The sequence below is a fragment of the Balaenoptera ricei genome, chromosome 4, assembly GCF_028023285.1.
Source record: "Balaenoptera ricei isolate mBalRic1 chromosome 4, mBalRic1.hap2, whole genome shotgun sequence".
In the NCBI taxonomy this organism is placed as follows: domain Eukaryota; kingdom Metazoa; phylum Chordata; class Mammalia; order Artiodactyla; family Balaenopteridae; genus Balaenoptera; species Balaenoptera ricei.
Window position 1 is genome coordinate 9,247,065 of NC_082642.1, and position 5,991 is coordinate 9,253,055.

General features: G+C 52.0%; 2 pseudogenes; both read right to left on the reverse strand.

Annotated features, from left to right (window-relative positions):
* Positions 1 to 2,761: 2,761 nt before the first annotated feature.
* LOC132365186 (apoptosis-enhancing nuclease-like) lies at positions 2,762 to 3,735 on the reverse strand (annotated as a pseudogene).
* A 1,183-nt stretch (positions 3,736 to 4,918) lies between these two features.
* On the reverse strand, positions 4,919 to 5,595 carry LOC132365111 (phosphatidylethanolamine-binding protein 1-like; annotated as a pseudogene).
* Positions 5,596 to 5,991: the final 396 nt, after the last annotated feature.

A 5,991-nucleotide genomic window follows, 5' to 3' on the forward strand; every position in this document is an offset into this window, starting at 1 on the left:
TGAGTTTTACATGGTGTGTAGCAAACAGCGGGGCTCCAACTGTTCAGGTCAATGTGGGAGCCACCGAGGTGCTCATTATCTTTTCTAAGAGGGCAGCTGCATTTCCTCTATGCCAAGCTGGGTACAAGGATCTTAGGTTGCAGGATAAGGCCAAAGATTTTGGGTTCAGCCCCTCTTCCCCAGAAGCCAGGTCACTACTCAAGGGCTCTCTGGGACTGGGGCGTGGGTCCTCCCCATCAGTGGAACCCACTGCCACTGGCCTCCTCCCTAGTGAACCTTCTCTCCTGGTTCAGGCCTCCAGTCTCAGCACCAGCCTCATTCTGGATGGGTGAGATAGCAGCCATCTAGCACCTCCTAGCTTCTATTTCTAGCTCTGCAACTAAAATGCAATAATCTGTTGAGCCTGGGAAGCTCAGGCTCCAAACACAGAGTGGGCTTTGGGAATGAAGAAGGAAAAATTACTACTCATTCTTTTTTTTTTTTAATTTTTCCTTTTTTTTTTTTTTGCACAACAATGTGAATATATTTAACACTACTTAACTCTACCCTTAAAAATGGCTAAGATGGTAAATTTTATATTGTGTATTTTATATTTAAAACTAAAAAAAGTTTTTAAAAATAAAAAAAGTGAGTGCATACCTTCAAAGAGAAACAAGTTTAATAAACTTGTGTTCTATACTAGGGCAGGTATAACATTTTCAAAAATAAACTATAGTGGGAAGCAGCTGCACAGCACAGGGAGATCAGCTCGGCGCTCTGTCCCAGAGGGGTGGGACAGGGAGGATGGGAGGGAGACGCAAGAGGGAGGGGACATGCGGACACAGGCACATGTATAGCCGATTCACCCTGCCATACAGCAGAAACCAACACACCACTGTAAAGCAACCACACTCCAACAAAGATGTTAAAAAAAAACAAAAAATAAAGGAAAAAAAAAAAGCTATATAAATTCTGTAGTATTTTCTTGCTACATCCCAAAGCATCATCTTGAAAGCCACCCACCTCAAAGGTCAAAGCACCCAGCAAGACTCAGTGCCCCAGCGTCCCCACAATCCCTCCCCCAAGCCACCCTGCCACCCTAGCTGAAGAATTCAAAGAAAAGGCCACTTTACCCACTTTTCAATTGAGTTTTTTTCCAGGTTTCACAACAAAGCTGATTTTAAACCCCGTACATCTCCCCACTGCTAGCAGCTCCATCCTACCTCAACCCACAGACCAAAGAACCAAAGCTACTTCTCAACTGTGAGTGTGGCGTCAGCCCAGAACAAAGTCCTGGAGCCAGGCCAGGCGTGGTCAGTGACTCAGCCAGCTCCCAGAACAATCTGCGGCCCTGCTTTTGCAGTTGCGTGGTTTCAGTGTCTCTCCCTTCCTGGCCCTGCTGCTTTGCTCAGACTGACGTGAATTCCACGCATCACGGGGAACGGTGAGAGCCCGCAACCTCTGAGTTGTCCTCAGCGGCCTGTGCCCCACCTGCTGGAACAGCCACGAGGACAGTCCTGTCTGGGTCAAAGCCACTCAACCCGAGGGCGTGTTCAGGTGTTACCCGGAAAGCCCAACACTGATCCTTAAAACACAGCCGCTCGCACTGACCTCGGCTTACTAGGCGCCAGGCACCGGGCCAAGCACTCAGCACTTCATCCTCCTAACAACACTGTGAGGTAAGTGGTGTCATTATCCCCATTTTACAGATGAGGGAACAGACTCAAGAGTGAAGTCACACACTTGCCTAAGTCTCAAAGCTATTGAGTGGTGAGCAAAGATGGGACTCAAAGGTTCTGTGTGACCTGAGCTCCGGGTTACCCCAATACCCCCAAACTGCCCCTTAGGAAACAAGGAATGAGGGGAAGGGGATGAATCCCGACAAAGAACATTTTTAGATATTTGGAGAAAACCCAACCACCACAGCGATTGGGGGCGCCCACCCGAGTGCAACAGCTGCGCAGCTGTCAATGCCCGGCCCGGCCCCAGTGGACCCGCCCTCTGCTCCCCTACAGACCCATGGCCTTGCTCTCAATAAATAAAGATCCCTGTGGGCAATTCTGCACAGGGCTCCCAGAATTCAAACCGCTGTCTTGTTTCTCAGACTTTTGCTTAAGAGAGCCTAGCGCTGGGTGGGCAGGAGGAATGCCTGGCTTGGGTCAAAATACATATGCCAGTCTCCACCCAAAGCCTATCTACCTTCCCTCCTCCCAGAATAGTGCCTGGTGACTTCTGGTGGCGAGCAAGTGAAGACCCAGCTCCCCATGAGCTGTGGTCTCTGCTATTCCATTGTAGCCTGGCAGCTCCTACGATGACTACAGCCAGAGTTCCAGTTCTGAGAGAAAGGGACAAAATGACCCTTGAGTGGCCTTAACTCTGTAGCTTCAGGGCATAGTTATTCTCCTGAAAATGACTGTGGAGGAAGAGGTAGATGGTGACAACAAGAAGAGAGCTTTACCCCAGGGCACTGGGGCGAGACAAGGGAACTCTTGAATAGGGACACCCACCGCCACCCCCCACCCTCAAGGAGGGAGAGATCATCCCTTTAGAGAGCACAGCCTGGGGGTGGGAAGTCTGCCAGCGCATCCCCTACTCCTGCTGGGCTCTGGCAGCTAGCCCACCTGCCATTTTCATGGTGCCTATAAAGTGCCATTGGCAAAACCACAGAATCAGGGACTGTGCTGGGGGCAGATGGTCCCAACACTTTAGGCCCTGGGGGACACTGGTGGCATCCGGCCCCAGCCACTCCTGGTCCCCACTCCCCAGTGGAGCTTCTCCTTCCTCACTCCGTTCTGCCCGGTGCCTCCCCTGTTCCTCTGCTGGCGCCCTGGGCCGGGTCCCCCATATACTGCTCCGTGTCTGTGCCGCTGTCGGGCTCTCTGTCCTCAGGGTGGGGCTGGAGGCTGCTGGCCTCCTGCTGTTCCCATTGCACCTCCACCAGCTGGTAGAGCTCCATGGCCGTCATGGCGTCTTCCACCGACGAGTGCCCGTGCTGGCCCACCTGGATTGTCTTGTGCAGCAGCTGCAGGGCCAGGTCCTTGAGAGAGACGCGGGTCCGGGCGTGGAGGCTGGGCTGGCTGAGGAGGCTGGGGACGTAAGTGGTGTCCCGGGTCTGGCCCCGAGGGTGGATGTACTTGAGGGCCTGGAAGTCATCGTGCAGGGCGTGCCCCACCAACGCCTTGCCCTTCAGGAGCCTGAGGATCTCTTTCTGGGCCACCTGGAAGGGGATGGCCTTGTGCATGTGCTGCCTGGTGACGCCGCTCCAGTGAGTGCGGTCGTCCACGATGGGCATCTCAGGCTGGATGTACTTGTCGTAGAGGACCTCGCCGTGGTATCTCACCACGGAGCAGCGGCCAGCTCACTCACCCGCCCTCGGGGTCCCATGCCCACCATCTCACAGTCGATAGCCACGCACTTGCTGGGCAAGGGCGGAGCAGATTCTCCGGGGGTGGGCTTTCTGCGGCATGGGGCACCTCCAGATTCAGCCCTTGGACGCTGCCTCACGCTGCTGGCGGCTTCGGTGCCTGGGTGGGGGGATCCTGGCTCTGGGGGTGTGCTCCGCAACCCATGCTCCTGCAGCAAGGCCTTCCGGGCCAGGAACCGCGGGTGCTGTCGGCTCTTCCTCTCGTGTTTCCTCCGAAGCACATCCTTGGCGTTCAGGCTGGCCAGGGAAGGGCACAGGCACTAGGCAGGCTCAGGAGCTTCCCGGGCCACCATCCCAATCAGCTCACCGCTCAGGGCAAGGGAGGTCTGGGAGGTAATCAGCCTACGGGGCAGCAGCGTGAAAGCCCAGCGAGTCTTCTCATGCCAGCACGTGGCGTCCAGGGAACCTGCAGCTCCAACACGCCCGGGCAAGTCCTGCTCCGGCCGCCAGCCTGTTGGCTTGCTCTTAATTTTTCTTATTCCCTTTTTTTTGGCCACACAGCATGGGGAATCTTAGTTCCCTGACCAGGGATTGAACCCTGGCCCTCAGCAGTGAGAGCACAGAGTCCTAACCACTGGACCACTAGGGAATTCCCTCACCACTCATTCTTTTACAGCAGTGAGTCCAGGAGTTCAGTACACATCAATCTGTGAACAGTATGCTGGCACACATTCTAGAAAGGGTTAGGAATATATATATATCCTGAAATATTAAAAGTGGATGTCCTCCCATCCATGGTTGTATTATGGATAATGAAAAATGTTTACATATATTACTTATTTTTACTTTCTAATTTTTCTTTTTTTTTCCCATCTACACATTGTTTTTATTTGTATTCGATTATAAGCAAATAGCAGAATTAACACAACATTCAGCAACTCCAGACGGGCTTTTCTCACACCAAAGAAGTGTAATCAGTTTAACAGGCACAGACTTTCGGATTTCTGATAACCTCTTACCCAGCCCTGCAGCTCATCTAGATGGCCAGGCTTGAACAGCAAAGTGACTCTCTCCCTATTGCTTTTTCCATTATTGCTCTTTGAGGGAGTCAGAGCGGGACACTGACACCCAGTAACCAGCTTGGTGTACCACGTTGGGGGTTAGTGGACATGCCAGCCTCTGGTTGTCTTGGTGAGAGACACAGCCATGAAAACACAAGCCAGAAGATGCCGTCACACACAATTCTGGGCTTGGGCTCACAAAGGCAGAGGTAATCAATCTTTTTTTTTTTTTTCAACCTCCCTTAAAGAGTCTCTGATGCTCTGCTCTAATACTGTAGACCTGGTCTTTTTACCAGAATTTTTTTCTTCTTTAAAGTCTGAGTTACTATTCTTATATTAACATTTTGATGACCCTATCATAGACCCAAATTATCCCCCCAAATGGAGTTCAAATTTGATCAAAACATAAACCCCCTAGAATTATAGAGGACAGGCAGAAGGAAAAGTCACCCCAAACCTAAATCTGACTGCTCAGGTCTTGGGAACGAGGAGGGGGAGAAATCTACATGCATCGCTAAACTGCAACACTGCTTGGGAAACTCTGGGATGGTTTCCATCTTCTAACTTTCCTCTGCTTCCCAGACAGCTGCTCGGGGAGTTTGGGCACAAAGTCATCCCATTCAGCCTGGTAACATGTGCCGGCCACCGGGGCCCAGAGCTTGTACCTTTTACAGAAGGACGCCACCGTGAAATTGCCATGATGGGCTCCAGATCGGTTGCTGAGAATGCGTTCGTCACACTTCAGCGGCCTGTCCTGCTCGCAAGCCAGCCAGACGTGGTGGTGAAGGCCTGTGCCCTTGGGGGACCCAGAGCCCACATAATCAGAGAGGACCGAGCCACTGCTGATGTTGTTGCCCTTCACGTTGACCACCAGGAAATGGTGCCCTTCCGGCTGGGAGCATCTGGGTAGGTCAAGACCAACGTGTAGAATTTATCTGGATCAAGGCCATCCCATGCGATGCTCGTGGGCCGGTTCTTAACCTGGGTGGGTGTTAGCACTTCGCCCAGCTCGTCAACCTCCACCCCGCCGTTCTGGACTTGCAGCGGGTGCGGCGGCCGGTCGTCCACCTCCTGCAGGCTCAAGGGTCCCGGCCGCTTGCTGAGGTCCAGTGGCCCCACGGGGCCGAGCAGGGCAGACAGCAGGGAAAGTCGCAGGACAGCAGCACCGACTCCGAGCGGTCTGCCTCTCATTTTTCTTACATTGAACATTTGCTTTCAAAATAAGGAAAAAGTACGTCATTTATTTTTAACCAATAAAAGGGAAAAACAGAGAATAAGAAGGAGGAAAAAAATGAAAGCAGAAACCAGGGCCTTCTGTAGGGGATATAGGGGTGTGTTAGTGTAGAATGAGTTTATGACAACCCTGGAGGTTGGCATTCCCTGGAATTCTGGAGTCAAGGCATGAGCTTTTTGACTCTGACCTGTACTTGTGAGAATGTTTTAATAAGCGGAATGGTTTTTCTCACCTTCTATCTGTATCAGTGAATACAAAGGGGTCCCATGGAGGAGGTAGAAGGTAATGGGGGTTTCTAACTGGGGAGAAATGTTCTTGAAAGAGAAATGGCATGATGGTTTTTATCCCTGGTT